Below are 18,289 nucleotides of genomic sequence, written 5' to 3' on the forward strand. Positions count from 1 at the left end.
GCCCCCCCCCCCCCCCCCCCCTATTTTTACATTTATTTTATTTTACATTGGGCCTGCACAAAAACAATCTGGACAGTGATGTCTCTTACCAATTGCATTCATTACTGTTAACCCCTGGAACATAATTTCGCAAGCAACTCAGGTCGAAAAATAAAAAAATAAAATGAGCATAAACTCAGAAAGAGCTTTCAGAATTACATTAACTCATTTAGCTGACGCTTTTATCCGACTTACAATTGCTATACATGTCAGAGGTCGCACGCCTCTGGAGCAACTCAGTGGTGGAGTTTCACAGTGGGAATTGAACACAGGTCTCCCACACCAAAGGCAAGCATCTTATATATGCGCCACCACCCCTGTAATTACAAGGTTAAGTTAACAGGGTAAAGTTTAGGCAACAAAAAAGTGTTTGATAATGTTGTGGAAGTTGTATCTTGCTGGTGAGGGATTAAGCAAATAATTGAGTAACAACCAACCGTTGTCTTTGAAGAATTTATTAATAAAAGAGAATAAACAGAGAAGTACTAAAACACATATACTGCTCGTCCAGAGACCTGCTGCCTAGGGCAGCTTCGGGCGTCTGGCCCTGAGCAAAGGGATGCATAATCATTTACACAGTCTAGCTTTCTATGTTTCGGGGAACAGAGATCCTCTCCCAGCCTTGAATGAAAATTCGAGGAGAGGAACAACAGAACACCAAAACAATCTCACAGCTCTGACCTAAACCCTAGTAAATGTGGACGGACTAACGTAATGAGTATAGAGAAGAAGGAAAGGTTAAGGATAAAAACACAACACATATATCTATAAGATATAACAATAATAGTAATAACATTAATATTAAAAGATCATACATAAAAGACTAAATGTAAGGGGACACAATATTCTGCTATAACAGATAAATTCAAATGTTACTGTTAATAAAAATACATGTGCAGTTTGTCCTGGCATTTATTTATATACCTTAAAACCACCATCCATTAAAGTTATTCATTCCAGCCATGAACAATCAACATTCAACTTATTTTGATAGGAAAATGAGCAAAAACTCTCTCAGGATACACGGTTTATGTGTACTAGTTGTACTCTACATTTGTATTTGGCTAAACAGTTTTAATGGCTTCTGTAGCATCGCACAAGACGTTTTGGCAGTGTCTAGTTTTGTTATGCAGTCTAATGCCTATGAACATAGGAGACTGTCTTAAGAAGAGAGCAAACCAGTCTCTCAATCCCTAGCATATACATTATAAACTTCAAAATGTATACATTTCAACAATTATTACATCATTGACACATGCTGTCAGTGCTACAACCTTACTTCAAGACAAGAACTTTGAGTTCAAGTTATATATTGTCATATGCACAATTACAATGAAGCACTCATTGGCAATGAAATTCTTATATCTCAGGCTCCCTCTAACAATGCTCATATTTTATGAATAAGTCAGTAGTAAAATCAAATTAGAATCTAACACAGAAAATAGTGCAGCAGCTGAAGTATAGAAATAAAATATAAACTAGAACTGCAAGCAGTTATAAGCGGGGTCCAAGCATCCCGACGCCAGCATCGCCCCTTGCCTCACCGGAGATGCGTGAGTGGTGAATAGATGAGCAGAGTTTGAAATTAAAGGGAGATCTAAAATAAATGTATGTCTATGGGAGTGTTATTTGATATACGATTAATATCGCCGCCTAGAGGCCGATTGACGCCAAATTTCACACAGCCCCTTAGGAGGGCATGCCAGATATGATCCCCAAGTTTGGTGTAGATCAGCCATTCCAAACCTAAGATATGACATCACCTCTTGTTTTTAGCGTTTTTTGCAAACATTTGTTAGCTTATAATTAGGACATTTTGTGGCAGATCAAAATTTCCTCTACATACTTTTATCAGCTTGGACCAGAGATGTTCTGTGCAAAGTTAGGTGCCGATTGGAGTTGCCGCTTCGGAGGAGTTAATTAATAAAGGTTTTTCATTTTTCACGATTTAGCGAAATGAAAACGTCATCGCACAAAGGCGTGCCCAATACCATATGAATTGGTAGTATCCCCCAAACACAGACATAAGGTTTATGAACCCATTTAAATGAGTAGGATTTTTCAACGGTATTTCAGCTTTTATTATAATGCCACCTTTAGGCCGAATTGCACCAAATTCTTCAGGCGTTATCAGGGCCCCATGGGGAACACACAACCCAAATTTGGTATCAATCGGACTTATGGAGACATGAAATGAATGTAAGTTAATGGGATTTTTTTGACGTCTTTAATCTGCAAAAACATTGCCACCTATGGGCATATTTGGCTCAACTTTGGTGCTTGAAGTCAGGAGACCATCCTGAACAATTTTCATGTTAGTGTGACTTCTTGTTATAATGGAACAAATATTTTGTGTTAAATACCGCACAGCCACTCGGCAAACCATGCCACATTTGTGCACCAAGTTTGGTGATGATCTGCCATTCCAAACCTAAGATATGACATCCCTTCCAAATATTTGTTTGCTTATAATTGGGACATTTTTTTGTAGGATCAAAATTTCCTCTACAAACTTTTATCAGCTTGGTCCAGAGATTGATCCCCTGAACACGTGGATATAAGGGTTTTGATATGCGCCTTCGTATGCGGAAGTTCAAAGCCCAAACGCAAATATGTTGCTTATAGCGCCCCCTACAGGTAGAATTGTGCATATTTTTGCACCTCAGGTCACTGCGGTAACCTGGACCTGACCTATGAGTTTCGTGTCTGTAGCACTTACCGTCTTGGCCGCTGTATCACTTTTCTTTCCTGGAGAATAATAATGATAAAAAACAAGACGATTACAATAGTCCCACTCAGGCTTCGACCCCTAATAATATAGAATAAAATCATGTAAAATATAGTTTTGTGGTAGACCAGTGGACAGCAATAACAAAATACTATAGCTTATATAAACAGGTTGTGCAGCAATGTAGTGAATGTACAGTATGTATGTATGTATGTATATGTGTTTGTGTATACACTGTATATAGGCACAATGGCAGTGAACTTAAATTGTGGCGCAGAATCATCCAATATGGATGTAATTCTTGGGGATATTAGGCTGTAGTGCTGATGTTAGCACTATATTTTCCTGACACTCAGCAGTTCACTCGCTTCCAGCGCACATTGTGTTTATGAAATAATAGGTGTAACCTACTCAGCCTGTCCTACAGTGTCTAAACCTAACAATGTACATTCTCAAAGACAAGCTCTCAAACCAGTCCAACTTTCAAAGATGAACATGATAAGGAGGATATTAACAACAGGCACACACCAAAGTGTTTCTACTTGCCTGTCAAATGTGCAAAAGCAGTAGGCATACAACAGTTTGAAGTGGTTGGAGTGCTGACTAGCTACTATTTTTAGGAATCATAACAGCAAATTATATTTTATCTCATAGCTGGCCCTCTACGAACACAGGTTTCAGAAGCACTTAGCAATCAGTTTCTGTCATCTTCCTTTCACTTTAGGTTTGAAAAATGCCAAGCCCCTGTGTAGTGTAGTCCACAGAGTAAGTCCTTGCAGCATGGTGGGCAAATGGAGCACAAATGCATGACTCTCATCTGGATAGCAGTGCTGCTACTGCTCAGTTTTAGTCATTTCCTTCTTGTTATGACACAATAATTTTGTGTTGAGAAATCGTTGTAAATGAATAGGGCTATTTGCACATTAAATGCACAGGCTAGATACAAAAGAGGGTGTTATTAATAATTGTTAATAAAATTTAGGATAAATTATCAGACATTTTTTATATACACTGTAAATCCACTGTATGTTAGAGCTTATTTTGCAATGCTGTTAATTAGAGGTCCAATTGTAGTGATGTTAACACCAGAGTTACATCAAACACCCCTTGACTCCTCGGGGGGAATTTCATTAAACACTAAGAGGATTTAGTTGTTTTTAGGGAAAACATTTGGATTCTAAATTTAATTAAGCTACAAACCAGCCAGTAGAGAGAGAGAGAAAAGTTAAATAAGTTCAATTGATAATAGGTGTTTTTTCTTAGGGGTATGTGTGTGTGTTACTCATGTTGTCCATTTATACAGTTACATTGTGGGGACTTATCTTTTAGTTGGAAATTGAATCGTCTCATCCTTTCACGCATAGATTAACCTGTTAAACCATATGTAATTTGTGAAAGGACGCAGACAAAATTATTGTTTATTTCTTAAGAAGAGAGAAGAAGACAAACTTAATCCCTCAAGTTGAAATTGAATTTTTTCAGTCTGTTGTTATTTTACACACACAAGTCTGAAATACACACATGCACAAACAGGACCTACTGTATGTCACATCAAGGAGGCTGCCACGTAATAATGCCGCATTCAGACCAACGGCGAATTTTCGCCTTGCGACGCTTTCCTTAAATAAACACAACTCGCCTTTACTACAACTGTATGAACCCAAAGTAAACATTTTGCTGTGATTAAATAGCAATAAACTGATTAAACTGATGCCAAAATAACTACAACATTATGCAGATTTGTTAAACACACGAATTCATGCTTTGTCAGGTCTGTCAGCAAGACTTCAGGACGACAACTTCTAAAATGTTTGTTTTCTGAATGGAGTTTGGATCAATCAGGGCTATGCTATGCTAACTTGGTCACAGTAAAGTACAATGACAGCTGGAATAAAGTTACATACACATATTTTCTGAACTCACCAGGTAGTTCAACCTCCTTTCTTTTCTCCCAGCGATGTCAGTTTTGTCCGGTTTTTATATAAATATGAAGTCGTAGTCCGACAGAGCTAACGACGCTAACAACAACACTGGAACCGGATGTGCATGGAACCTAGCTGCTGAGCTCCAGTGAAGATAAATCAAGATAAATCAACGTTGAAATCCCAAAAACTAAAGTAAAATATGAAAATATTCAACTCACGCAAATTTTTTCGCGTCACTGGCCCCTTCGTGTCGCCCGACAGGAAATTGCTGTTCTACGCGTCTTTGCATTTACTTTGTATGTAAACTCATCGCCTCGAACGCTCGCTTCGCTTTTGGTCTGAAAGCACCATAAGGCTCCCCAAGCAGTTTGGTGCCTTGCTCAAGCATAGGCTACCTCTGCTGTGCACATCTCTAGCTGCCAGTCCTGGCATACTGACTGGTCCACGCTGGACTTGAAGTGGCCACCCTCCGGTTGGTTCCCAAGCCAAGTCACCCACAGACTGAGCAACTGTCGCCCCTAATCAAGATGTTTACATTTTCTGATCAAAATATTGTCATATGTATGTTTAGATGAATTTCTGAGATCCATAAAGAAGTCCATAAAAATGTTTGGAACTAAAAGACATCAGTATGTCTTCATTTATCAGTTTTACCTGGTGATACAAATCCATCATAACAAAGTATATAAACCTGTTTACATTAGCTCATTGTACCTTTTTGCTGTTCTTTGTGCAGTGGGGAGACTTATCCCTTTGATAAATAAATGAATATTCACAACAACTTCCACATCAAAATGATCTGGCTTGTGCACATGGCCCACACGAAAGCCTAATGCTTGTTAATTCATGTGAAGGAATTAACCAAAGCTTAGAAAACACAGCTCATTAATTATTCAGACATGCTTAATTGGTTAATTATGATGGCAACGATCCGTATCTGCCTAAATAACCTTTTTATATAGTGCTCAAGTGTGTTATAATGGAAGTATTTAGCAAATTGCTCCTTATAAATCAACATCACTTTGCTGTTTCCATCCGTGATTGTGAAATATTCCAATCAACTTGACTTCCATGTTTAAATTGTTTGAATGAAACACCTGTTTCTCCTCGAATTAACTTCTGTGTTTGCATCTGTCTGCGGGTTCAACATTGGCCTGCATTTTCAACACCGTGGTGCTGAAGGCATCCTAATTATATATTATACTCCAGACTGGGCTGTAACCAAGCTGCACTCAAAGCAATGAGCAGTCTGAAATTGAAAATGATGAATGTCAGAGTATTTCTCTCATTTAGCAATATACCATATCCAATACAACTGTCCCATGTATTATTAAACTGGTTATGTGCGGGTGCTGGGCTATATTGCCTACCATTAGTTGTCATGATGTGCAGCTATGTTGTCAAAATGAATGATAAAGCCAATTCTTGTTAAGACCCCTCAGCTTTTGCTTTTACACCTTAGCTGTTTAATGTGTTTGTGTGAAAGCTGCAATTCAAACTCTGTTGTACACCAAGCAACAACACTGAAACCTGCCCCCAAGCAAAGCCTGGAATATTTAATGTGTGGTGCGAACGCAAAGCAGACCAACCATAGGATTGTGATATAGGTGATAGATTTTTTGTGTATTGTGACAATAGTAGGATTTTAAACCCTAAATTTCTGTTAAAAGACCACATCTATCCAAAATGTTTTCTTCTTGACCCTTCACTTGGATGTTTGATCTTCACAGTGCAGAATGATATATGTACAGAGTTTTGACACTAGAAGGCTGTTTTCACATTCATTTGCTTACCTTCAATCTCACTTTACAATGTGACACACAACTAATCGAGGTCCAATAGGCAACGTACGTATTCACAGATTCTGGATTGAATCTGGAGTGTAATAATTAGTAGTAATTTTTATTTATTTCATGAGGTAATTAAATGTACAACAACAAATGTAGGTAAAAAAAAGTGTACAACAGCTGACAACAGCCTTCCCACTGTTTTAAAGTACAAGATGCCTTTTCTTCAATCTGTTTCCAGCTGTCTCTTCACATGATGTTTGCATAATAATTAACTTTATTTTGATTTCGCCCATAGGTCCATGTAGTGCTACTGATGTAGGACAGTCACCAAAACCTTCTAATAACTGAGTTTCATCTCAGTCCCTATAACCTCATATCACCACTTGGCAATTTTTTGGCGTAAGTAAGTGGGAACACAAAATGGGCCACAAATCAATACAAATGTTCCCTTTTTTTCTTTACTCCAGACGTGAACTGAGCTGCAGATCTAAAGGTGATGTAGATGTAGCTGGGACCACATATATGCATGCATAAACAAGTTCATGTATTCACACACACACACACACACACAGAAGATAGAGTTATGAAAGGTGGTGCGGTCTATATTATAACTTAATAATGAATAATGAAAAAGGAGTTCAATGATACCTCCTACAAGTGTCTACAACAAACAGTTTGTGAGGTATTAAAGGGGGAGTGGCAAAATGGTGTGTTAGCTATTAAGAATTTATATGATGGGCCACTCCACTTGCCATGCCCCTTTTATCAATTTGGCATAAGCAGAACAGCACTTAATCTCCATGCCAAATATCAGCCTCCTAGGGGGAAAATTGTGGCCGCCAAAGGGTGGGAACATTTTTGTGGTACGACCGACTGGCCGACAGAGCGAGCAATAGGGCTGTTGGTCACAATGTGTAAAACAAAAACAACAATGAAAACAAAAGGGACTAGAACTTGAAAATAACGGTGGTAATGTAGTAATGGTAGTATAATTATACTACCCTATATACTTGTTTTTATCTTACTTTAAATCACTACAGTGCAAATTTGATGAGCATCAGTTTGATTATTTTAGCTGCTGTATCATTATGTATCAATATAGATAATTTATGGTAATGGTGGTGTTGATTTTGTCTGCCTACCTCTGAATGTCTGATTAGTGAGAGCTGATGTGTCTAATGGGTAGATTTATACCACAAAAGTTTTAACAGAAAACAAAACTAAAAAAGCTCAGCTGTAAATGTAGTCCTCACCTCCACATCCCCCACTTCAAACCCCTACACTCAAACGAAGGACTGTAGTTCAACGGGCCACTGATTTTCTGGATTCTAGAGACTTACAGTTAGCCTCTCTGCCTCTTGACTCGATCCATGCCTCAGCTTCATTACCCATTGACTACAAAGGATTTCTTCTCTCTGGTGACTCATATGATCACCTGCCCCTGGTAGTGTGTATGTGTGTGTGTGTGTGTGTGTGTGTGCGCGCGCGCATGTCAGAGCTTTATTGTCCTCATAGCTCATTAAAGCTCTCCTCTGAGGGATGCAATGGCAATAAACACAGCAGTACCAGCCGAAACACCGCCTTCCCTTTGCAGACCACCGCGACGGTAGGATCGATGGTCTCTGTGGCCAGGGTGATGACCACAGGGTCACTCATCACATCAGGCAGCTGATAACGTGGGAGGATGCAATTGTGGCTGCCTGAATGGGTTTTTAATTCAAGCTTTTTATTGGAAAGAGCACTGTGCTATTGCCCTCCAGAAAGTACCGCTCAGTCTGTTTTAGATTGACCTTGGCACACGGGGGTTGAAGTTTCTTTGTCAAATCTTCTCCAATTCCTACAGAGAAGCTTAGCGTGTACAGTAATTGTTTGCCTCCAGTGCTATGAATCATATTCATAGAATTTCACAGTGAGACACTGAGACAGAGTGGACTTAACACACACACAAAGAAAACGCATGATAGAAAAAAGCTCTTCAAAATTATAAACAAACTGTGCTCTAAATTGTCCCTAGGTGTAAATGTGAGTGAGTGGTTGTTTGTGTGGCCCTGTGATGGACTGGCAACCTGTCCAGTGTGTACCCTGCCTTTCGCCCGATGTCAGCTGGGATGGATCGATAATAATAATATATAATAGTAAAGCACTTTTCAATACAACCAAGGTTTTTATATTTATTTCAAAAGGTAAGAAAGTGCTGCAGCAATCAATGTAAAACAGTATCAAACACAGATAAAACTAAAAAGAAGTCAATGTACAATTGAAGGGAAAATAAATTAAATAGTGGTTTGAATTCAATAAATAAAACAAGTCAATATACAAAAAATGGAGAAATAACATACGCATCACACACTGAAAGCTTTTTTGTATAAATGAGTCTTAAGAAGTGAGAAAAACCAGGAACAGACTCTGCATACCTGATCTCCACTGGTAGATTGTCCCAGAGTGTAGGCAACCTGACCACAGAGGCCCTGTCTCTTGTTTTTTTGCCTAGACCTTTAGCTCATGTCCGTCCTTAAAAGTAATTAGAAGAATTTTAAAATCAATCCCAAGAAGAAACAGGCAGCAAGAGCAAGGAAGCTAAAACTGGGGTCAAATGGTCACATTGTTTGCAGCGGGTTAAAAGTTGGGCTGCAGCTGATGTTTAGTTTCAGACAGGTATAATTTTGACCATGTTTGCTGTCCTAGTTTAGCATGTTATTATGTGGAGATTTGTTAATTAGCACTAATCACAAAGTAGGGCTGAGACTGAAAGGAATGTCATTGTTTTTTTCAAATTAGTAAGTATATGGAGAGTTAAGGCATCACCAAAGATATTACAGTTCATACTGAGGGGAACATGAATGAAAATTTCATGGCAATCATTTAATTCACTCAAAATCACAAATGTCAACGTGCAGGTGAAGCTAAAGCAAAAACCAAGGATCCCCAATATAGTTAGGATTCATCCTCTGACCAGAAATGTCCGTACAAAATATCATGACATTCCATTTAATAGTTATAGATAGTTTAGTCTGGACCAGAGTAGTGGACCAATTGACCGGTATTGCAAAGAGCCATGCAACCAGCGTGGCTAAAAACCATCTAAGGCAATGATGAACGTATTCCGGTGTAAGAAAATGGGATAAGATTTTCCAAGTCTTAAAGGCTTTTGGGAAACTGCCTTGTTTTCACACAATGTCGCTTAGTTTGTAAGTTGTTGATTCCACAAGAAACCACACAGTTGAATGTGTTAGAAATGTGTAGCAATAACATCAAAATGTTAATAAACATTTTTATTACATATTCCCAAACCAGTAGACATTAAAAATAACAAAGAAGAACAATATAGCGGATTCCATCTGCAGCCTCTAATTTAAAAAGCTCAGAAACAAAGCACATAGTCATTACACACAGTGGTCAATTTTGTTTACCTTGATCGAATGATATAGACCCTACATCAGACTGCTGTAAAGTACCTCAGAAATGATTAGTTACCAGTAAAAACAGGACAAAACTGAACTCCGTTGAGGCAGCCAAGTTTAGAAACACAGTCAGCTGTTCACTGTCACTGCTGACCACGAGCTGAGGACGTCCTGTGGCCTGAAAGTACATTTTGAACTTGAGGGCATATGTGTTATGTCACCTGGAAGTCCAGCTTAAGATGATTATGCACAAAAATGGCATAATTTCTATAGAAAGAACTGCATGTTTATTTGATGCACACTGGCTCTCAAACAGGACTGAGGCAGGGACTAATTAATTAGTGGTCCATTTTCCAGCCACCACCAAGAGGCAAAAAACACACAAACAAACTTATTTTAGAACTTCTCCAGAAAGTGTTTGGGACTTTTCTCCAATTTCTGTTGTTCTGTTGTAGAAGGTGAATAAGTCCAAATGGTGAATACCTTTCATGAACCATATGTAATGTGTATTATTAATCCATTCTGAAAGCATATATAGAGCAACTATTACCATTTAACCAAGAATTCTTATGTTTCAGCTGTAACCACTGAAATGCCTGCCTCTACATTAAAAGACTCCATTTATCCAAGGTGATTAAGCACTGTGAAAGCCTTTCCAAACGCAGTCATTATGGCACATTCAAATTCAATCAACCAGAAGGCAAAGGCTATTACTGCTAGCATGGATTTCGACTACTGATTATATGCTTTGATGACTTCAGACCTCTCGCCGGCACATTTCTTCACACACCTTTCATAGCCATACATTCATTGTTACTGCTCTGTTTTCACCTATTGGAGCAAATATCCCTTGTCGATCTTCAACTTTGTGAGAATGGACTGCATGGGGTTGTGCGGTTTTTGCTCATGGATGAGGGGAGTGTGCATCTGTATCCTGCCCAGTGGAGCTTTCCTAATTTGGGAGTCATCCTATCATTGCATCTCTAGTCCTGAGGAAAATAAGGAAAGCCAGGTGAGACTGCACATTATCTGCCAGCCTGATCACTTGACTGTGAAATAGAAAAAGAGTGACAGAAAACACAGGAGGAAGAGGAACGTGACACAGGCCTCATACCAGACTTGTCAGGAATGACCATTGCTATTCACAAATAATGACTACTGATCTTGTTACTGTAGATATTGGTGTAAAGCGAACACTAGTGCAGCACAGAAAGCCATCTAGTGTGGAAAGTGAAAGTGTGCTGAAAGTGGTTTACATGGTCCAGCTGTGTGCGATTTAGATAAGTCTCTACAAGTAATTTTATCAAAATGCCTAATCTGAGATAAGGCTGATTTCCACCTCATAATTTTTAGTGTATTGGATGAACCCAGCATGTAGTACATTATTGCCATATTAAAACAGCAGACTTTTACAATTAGAAACTGTGTCAGTAACATTCCGATCTAAATCAAGGAAGTTAGAGGCGACCTTTCATTTGGGTTGATAACCTTCTTGGAAGGATACACTCAGACAGAGCTCTTGTCATATCTACTTCACGCTTTCTTTGTAACTCAGAAGCCCTGCTGTCTTTGACGTGCAACAAGAAATACGTTTGTAATAAATGAAATTCATGCTAATTCGAAATTACTCTTGTCCTCCTCTGCACTGAAGGTTATTTAGGGCTGAATGTGATAGAAAGAAGAAAAAAGGACAATGTCAGTGTGTGCTTTTCTGTAGATCTAGGTTAGCAACACACCCAGGCTCCAGCTGTGATAGTGCAGCCTAAGCATAAAAGTGTCCTACCATTTCTGCCATTTTCTTCTGTCAGGACACACTGTTATTGAATAGCATGTGTATACAGTACACATGATACAATAAAGTGCAGTGACAAGAAGCTAGAGGAATCTATCAAAAAAGTAGTAGGCTTTAATTATTTGCTAAAATTTGCGTTCCCTAATCTTATTTAATCTACGCTGCAGTGCTGCACAGCTGTTCTCTTCATCTCTGGCTTCAGCAGGCCCACATTATGTAGTCAGAATCACATGGACCAGGGAACAGAGTGCACTGTGCTAATCCCATTTTTGCATTTAATTACCCACTATTTCAGAATGCTCACTGCAACCCGGCTGCAGAACTGTTTGCAAAAACTAGGAAGTAGAATACCCCTCCGCAGCACACTCTCCCCAAGGGAGAAAGGCTTGGCTGAGCAATTGTTCACCCGCCTCACATCCATGTTACATTAGCATATCTGGCTGCCTGCACAGACATTAAATGCAGGTGAAGCACAACCATGGTATTATCACTTTGTTTATAACACAAAGGCAGTGTGTCCATGCTCTTCCCCTCACTTCATTTCCCACAGACAACATCAGGCAGCATGCTTTACATACTCGTGTTTTTAATTGCCTGGTAGGATTCTGACCCATAATCTCTATTCTCAGCTGCTTGTAAGCCATTTTTCTTTTGTGCCATCTTTTATATAGTTGTGTTGTTTTGCTCTTGCTCGTCAAAGCGTTCGCACTATACCATCTGCACAATGAACACAGATGTTTATGTGCCAGAGTATCATGTTAATTTCAATGCTGAGTCAATGAAATTGAATGAGTGATGAATGAATAGTCTCCATTCTGAAGACTATATCTAACACAGTCTTTCATCAAGAGCACAAAACCACCAATAATCACAACATTATTCCAAAACAGCATTTGTATCCTGGGAAAATGAGTAATACAACTCAATGGATAGTCATTTTTGTGTGCATTTCTCTCATTGTAATAATTTGCAGGACTGTGCTGAAATCAAAAACGCTGCAAAATTATACCTAAAGGGGGAAAAGAAACAGAAATGTTTGGTATATTGACTCAAAAAGGCAAATTGCTAATTTGACAGTTGGAAAATTTACCTCTATGGACTACAAAGAGACCGAAGACGGGGTGTGAAGTGATAGGTGCATTACAGATAACAATTTCAGCAACAAAAAATAAGGATTATAATTTCATATCACACAACGCTACCAATTACATAGCCAACAAAGTAAGGAACAGTACTCAACTTGAGGCAATTATTAATTCAGGACAACATTTGAGGGGAGAAAATAGGCTCCCTTTCCACACTGCCTCTGTAAACACCAACAAATTCCCATCCATACCAAAAATTAAAAAAATGAGAGAAGTCCTTCTTCTGCCTCCTTAAAACCACCAGACATTCACAATGTTAGCAGTGTGATTAGGCTATTTACAATTCACAGCAGTGGCAGTCAGAATATACCAACAATTGAAGCTGGGAACATCTAATTAGTGGTGACACCTCTAAACACACGGGCCGTGTGATAGCATGCTGATTACCACACCATCAACACAGCGCAGTCAGGCTTCTCTCCGCCTGCTGTGTTCCCTCACTTTGACACTTACCTGATAATACGATGAGTCATTCATTCATTCTGATAACACATGTAAACACCAGGCCATCGCCCCGCGCTTCTTCCTCCTCACTTAGTCAGGTTTCACTCAGGTTAATCCACCAAGAGCTTTTGTTGAGAAGCTATAGGCTTGTAATAGGATCTGGGAGAGCATCTGGATGTGCAGTACACTGTGAGCTGTGAACTTGTATGAAACAGGGTGTACCTCAGCAAATCGTCTTAATGGATAATGCTGGATAAAGAAAGGGATAACATTTTCTCGTAATGCTTTTATTGAAAGTAAAATTAAATTGGACAAGTTGCTGTTGATGTGTTACAACATCAACAGCAACATGCCTGGATTTTTTTCAAACACATATATAAACGTCAAACGGTGATGTTCAATGAAGTCCAGGAGTGCCTGTGTTTTGTGATACTTAACAAATCCCAGAGACCAAGACGTAATCTGTGTGTGGATGTGGAGTATCTTTATTGTAGGCAAGAAAAAATAGAAAGAAAGCAATATGAAGTCGATACTGCATTTCAGACGATAACAATGAACATATTCGAGCAGTGATTTCATTGCATTCTAGACTTCTAAGGCTATTGTCTGTTGGAGAGACTTGTTTAGTCATCTCATTCATCTCCTTTGCCTTCTCGTCCTCCTACTCATCCTGTTCCATCATCATTCTCTTTCCTCCTTTCTCCTCCTAGTCCAGTGGGATAAATAACACAGAATAAGGGATGATTTTAAACTACAAACAATGTGTTTTATCTCACAGTCAAAATGACTGATTCTGTCAAAGTTGTTGCTGATTTGTTTGAAAAATATGTTTGTGTTCAAAAGTCAGTAAAAAGGGGGTTGTACTACAAAGTTGTAAAATCCCCAGTCTGACTGAACACACACACAAAGTCCAGAGAAGTTCGATCACAAACCTACATTTTTTTTTACTCTGCACATATGTTCTCATCCTGTGTGTATTCAGTGGTGTTTGTTTTGTGTTTTGTTGGGTTCATGTGTTGCTATGGATCCTTGCATGGCAAAATGTTAAGGCCATCATGGCAAACATCTCTCACCGCCTGCTCAGTCTCTCTCTCTCTCTCACACACACACTCACACACACACACACACACACACACACACACTCACAAATACAGAAACATAGGGATGACCTATCATTACCACCATGCACACATGCAAACAACATCAATGGCAAACACACAGACGGTATGTTTAAAAGGAGTATTGCCCTATTTCATACAAGTGCACTTTAGGCTACAAGTCATGCATTTGTAGTAAGACACATATTATACAGTATAGGCATATAATGTGTGCCTTGCCAGCAGTAAATCTCTATTTCTTACAGATTTATGATGCAAAAAGATAATGACTACCAAATCTGAAAGTGTAAGTATTATCTTTTAACAGGCAGAATATTAAACACAACAAAATGAAATAAAATTTGTGGTTGATAGCATTTGTGATGTTATTTAAGGTAGATTTTTTCAATATAAAGATAATGTCCCAGCATTAGTAAATTATTATTTTTTAGAAACCATATGTGAACTTTCATATTTTTGTTGATCATAGCTATGACTGTGACTACATCGTCGATTTGCCATATTGACAGTAGGGTTATTTTAAATGTTTGCTTTTGTAATACTAAAAACACAAACATAAGATTAATTCAAATACAGCAAAAGGCATATATGCTATGATACAAACTATTAAAAATGAATACTGCAGAATTTCCCTGTTGAACTAAAATGACCACTTGTGTGGAATGTCATTTCACATGGTTCATGCAGAGAAAGCTTGAGTTGGGCCAGTATGCACCTCACATGTCTTTGTCAGCTTGGAAATTAGTATTGCGGAGAGATACAGTATATCCACAGAAACTAGTTTTGCGATGGCAGCAGCCTTGCACACATGTGCCACAGACATGATTAAGTTTCCCCATCTTAACTGAATTACCTCATTGATCACTGGTGCCTGTCCGTCAATATGCAGACATAGATTGCTCCCCTAGCTTTCAGCACAACCTCCTCTCCCTCCTCTAGTGTGTGAACATTTTAAAGTATGCTAAGTTTATCAATTAGGCTCAGGTAAAAGTGTAGACGGGGTCAGTAAGGCCCTGCAACATACTGACATGAACGATGTAATTATACCTTCGATGGATAATGGCTTATTTACAAAACCCAGCCATTGGTGGGGTCACGTTCATTCCAGATAAAGCAAATTGCTTTGATAGACCCTCAGAAGCTGCTTGCGCATGCAAATGGAAGCATTCATTAATATGTTACTGCTCTCTGCGTGGCAGAGAGAGGCCATTACCGGCAGACACTGGGTGCCATTACCAGACAGAAGAAAGTGAGATGGATAGACCTTTCTCTTCACACTATCCATGGTTGATTTTATTAATTTGGGTCCATGCCTGTGGGAGTGGTGTGTTTTTATAACAACCCCCTCAAAGTCGGTAATTGGTTGGGACATCTACTCCAGACGAGTTCTTCCGCTGGACTGTGATGTTTGGACTCTGTGGCCAGTGTAGACATAGTAATGGTGAGCAGTGTGTGATGGAGTGCTAGGAGTGCAAGCACACGCAGTCAGTATTGTTGGCAAGAGCTGAGAAGGCCCCCCAGACTCAATGACTCATTAATCATGGAGTGTGATGAAAGTGGGATGACAGGCAGCTAAGAGAACACACATGCAGAATCAACAGTGTAATGACTGAACTCCACAGGGAAGCCTTGCTCCTATGTGCTCTTGTTGATAAAGCAGCAACTGAAGTACAAATAAGCTCACATCTACTTGATAACATGTGTGTCAGCCTCAGATTGACGTCAGTATCAGGATACTTTCTCGCTAATTATATGATACGTTACAGAGTGTGTGTGGGACAAATAAGTGATACAGCAATAATATTCAGTGTTATTTTTAAGTATTAATAAACTTGTACAAATGTGGTAAACAGTAGTCAGATGAGGGCCAAGTGCAGAGGAGACTGTAGACTGACAAAACTATATACATTTCAGCAATTGGCCTTTCCAACAGTGAGTACTATGAACAGCTCTGTTGCCGCTGACAGCTGCAGGATCTTGGTCAGCGCTGCAGTGTGCGGTCCTGACAGATACATTTTCTTATAAAACTCAAGCAAAAATGTATTCTTCCTTTTCTACAAAATGTTTTTTCTCTGGAACTGTTCTGCCTTCTGGCAGTTCATCCTTTTCTGTCTCTTTAATATCTGAATGATGGTAAAGATGTTGCATGTTAAAAAGGTTCAGACTATATACAGTTTGCTACACCTTTTTTCATTTCCAATGTCTTTATAAAGTTGTGATCATGTTGACATTAGTGTTCATAAAAAAATAAGCCCTCTTCTTCCATTCCAATAACACCACTGTGCACAGTTGAGGTTCACATGTAGAGATTCAGCTAAGAAAACGCATTAATCAAACCAATTATAAACCAATTAATTTTTTGCTGCAATGCAACAGACTGGAAAGTGAATCTGCTGTCCCATCAAGATCCAAGGTCCAAGGTACAAGGTTGTTTATTTGTCATTATATGGCACGAGGCTGCATAATGAAACAAAATTTGTAGTTCCTTTATGCTACAACATATAATTAAGTGTAGGCCTATATTAAAATATGGTAACATAAAATAAAATAATTTACATATGTTATTTACATACATATACACCCCGAATCTGCGTGAATGTAAACAGCAGCAACCAGATGATAATATGGTTTTATCCTCACAATAAACAGTCCGACACCCAGGAAACAGTGTCCATCCTGACTGTGTTTGAGCACTAACCATCATCTATGTAAAACACAGAGTCCAGTTCCTCTCATCTTGCCGGAGTCTTGCGCTCACCGCTCAGAACATGGACCACCTGCCGAGCCCCCAAACTGGGATGTTGATGGGGCAGGTCTGTGTAACGATGTGGGCACAACACACTCTGAATTCCGTTGCTTGAACGACATGAGTCCCATTTTGTCCAGACCGGATCTTTAGGAGCAGAATTAAGTCCTGGCTCCTGGCTCTCTTTCCTCTGAGAGATCACCTCGCCCACCATGTTGCCTGGTCTGGTTTTTTGGGCCGGGTGGATCGTGGTTTGCTGCTCATTAATGCAACGCATTAGCCGGGAAAAAACAGATAAAAAAACAAAGATGTAGCGAAGTTTGAAGGAGCTACCGGCTGCTGCTTCTACAAGCGCTGCCAGTTGCCCAAAATACATGGGATTCCAGATTCAGTATCCAGGTGATTACTTTGTGAAGTCAAAATGCTAGTTCTGCTAGTGGCCACATCAGTCATCAGGAGGGTAAGTATTGTTGCCATTCCCACACTAATGCAAACACATTCTCACTCCCATTGACTCCCACTCGCAAGGTTGGGGAGTAAAGGATAACATGTAACTGTTTTATGTAATCAGCATACAAAAAAACCCAACTATTCCGTTAGAGTACAGGAAAAAAAAAAACGTAATCAGGTCCATTTTGTAAAATCGTGGATCACTCATAGGGATTACTTTAAGCAAAACGTTTCCATGAAAAAGAATAGCGCAGTGCTATTTGCTTCTGTGTTTCCTGTAAAAACACAAAGCTAGAGAGGGACGTGTCGCAGATAAAGATTGGTGTTTACTAGGGCTGACCCCGCATAGTCAAAGGTTCGATGCTTCAATGGGCGGAGCCTGATTTGACTGTCAATCTCACAGTCAAAGCTTCGCAGCAAAATGAGGATCATGCCATTTTGGCGATATACTGCCTATTACTATATATATATATAGCTGTAAATAAACATGTAAAAAAAAAAAGCTTTTAATAAATGTTTTAAAAGTGCGGGAATAAATCCAAAATTACCCTTAAAGAAGGGGGGGTCAGTGCTCATGTGTATGCGTAGCGTGTATATGTATATGTGTGTGTGTGTGTGTGTGTGTGGCCCTGCAGTCTATGATATAATCATTAGTTGGGACAGCCCTAGTGTTTACAGGAGCCAGTGGCACTGAATTTGCCCCAACCCGTC

The 18,289-nt window shown here is 39.2% G+C and overlaps 1 long non-coding RNA gene across 1 annotated transcript in view; it reads right to left on the reverse strand.

Moving 5' to 3' along the window:
* The window catches only part of LOC123962406, a 22,054-nt gene extending 17,325 nt beyond the window's left edge, over positions 1–4,729 (reverse strand). The window contains exons 1-2 of the long non-coding RNA XR_006822938.1: positions 4,691–4,729; positions 2,759–2,787 (exon numbers count right to left, since the gene is read on the reverse strand). This is a non-coding gene — a long non-coding RNA (uncharacterized LOC123962406). The remainder of the gene's footprint in view (positions 1–2,758; positions 2,788–4,690) is intronic.
* Positions 4,730–18,289: the final 13,560 nt, after the last annotated feature.

This window comes from Micropterus dolomieu, linkage group LG01 (genome assembly GCF_021292245.1).
Source record: "Micropterus dolomieu isolate WLL.071019.BEF.003 ecotype Adirondacks linkage group LG01, ASM2129224v1, whole genome shotgun sequence".
Classification (NCBI taxonomy): domain Eukaryota; kingdom Metazoa; phylum Chordata; class Actinopteri; order Centrarchiformes; family Centrarchidae; genus Micropterus; species Micropterus dolomieu.